Here is a 1,245-nt window from a genome sequence, read left to right on the forward strand (position 1 = left end):
TATTCTTGTAGCTTCTACTTTACCAGGCATAATGTCTCACCCTAAAGGGAAAATATTCTCAAGCTTCTGCAAAAAAGACGTGTTTATAGTTATGCTGTACCCCTTCCTTTCATACATTACTAAAGAACAGATAAGGACATCATGCCTCCTAATGGGATTTAAATCACTGTCTCCTCCACCTTCCCCTTCCCTGTTCTGCCTCTGTTACTGCTGCAGCACAGGGTTACCACCTCAAGAGGAGACTTGGTGTTTGGCCAGCTGTCCTACCCAGGGTGTTAAGCTGACTGGGCAGCAGTTGGCCCTCTTAGCAACATGGATTTAAACTGCCTAAGTCCACTTAGACTCTGATTTCTTTTTTCCTTTATAATGCTGTGTGGGACTAGTCATCTCCATGGTGAGCAGTTCATCTCTCCAGTTATCCGAGTATTGCAGTTAAAAAAAGAGAAGAGAGCCCTCCTACAAAGTCATGTCTGTGGGTCCCTGTCCTTGGACACGTAAGAACTGGAGGCAAAGAAATGTGGATTTGGAGAAGTTTGGGGCCAGTTTGCCCAGCGCCCCCATCCCACACTGAAAAAAGAGAGAGAGAAAGAGAGAGAGAGATTATGTGATTCTCTCATGTTTCTCATCCTGCTAATTACAGCACCATAGACCTTGAATAACCCAACAGGACCCATATGGAGTGTCGCTCGTAATGATGGAAGTGTTCCAGAGGAAAACCATGACACGGCAAGGAAGAGCTGGACTGGGGGATGTGGACTGTGGACTGGGTCTGGCGCTACGGTCGCACACCATTTCAAGATTAAGGCCCCCTGGGTAGGGGTCCCCAAAGAAAAAGGATCTGTGACTGCACTCCGACAGCAACGCCAGCAGGTATGAAAAGCTTGCACTCTTTCTGAAATACCTTGACATTTCACTTTGAAACTTCAGCTTTTATGAGGGTGCAGTGTGTAACTGTACAAAATATGTGTCCGTTGACTACTGGTGTTATTGGTAAAGCTTCCAGTAAATTGTAGGCTATTAGTAGTTTTGCTTTTGGAAGTTCAAAAGTTACAGGTGGATTTTAAAGGACAAGGGGCAAGGGGTGTCAGCTCTCCTAACTTCCAGGTTGTTCAACTGTTCTAAATTCTGCCCTTAACACCTTTCAAATAATTAAAGCAGGCCCTCCCACATTGTATAGGATAATCTTCTTCCCATAAAGCAAACTGATTATAAACTTTAATTTTGTCTACAAAAATACATTCACAG

General features: G+C 44.2%; 1 pseudogene; it reads left to right on the forward strand.

Annotated features, from left to right (window-relative positions):
• Positions 1-451: 451 nt before the first annotated feature.
• On the forward strand, positions 452-570 carry LOC115868998 (annotated as a pseudogene).
• The last annotated feature ends 675 nt before the right edge of the window (positions 571-1,245 follow it).

The sequence above is a fragment of the Echinops telfairi genome, unplaced genomic scaffold (assembly GCF_000313985.2).
Source record: "Echinops telfairi isolate 266 unplaced genomic scaffold, ASM31398v2 ScPeMD7_1;HRSCAF=3_0, whole genome shotgun sequence".
NCBI lineage: Eukaryota > Metazoa > Chordata > Mammalia > Afrosoricida > Tenrecidae > Echinops > Echinops telfairi.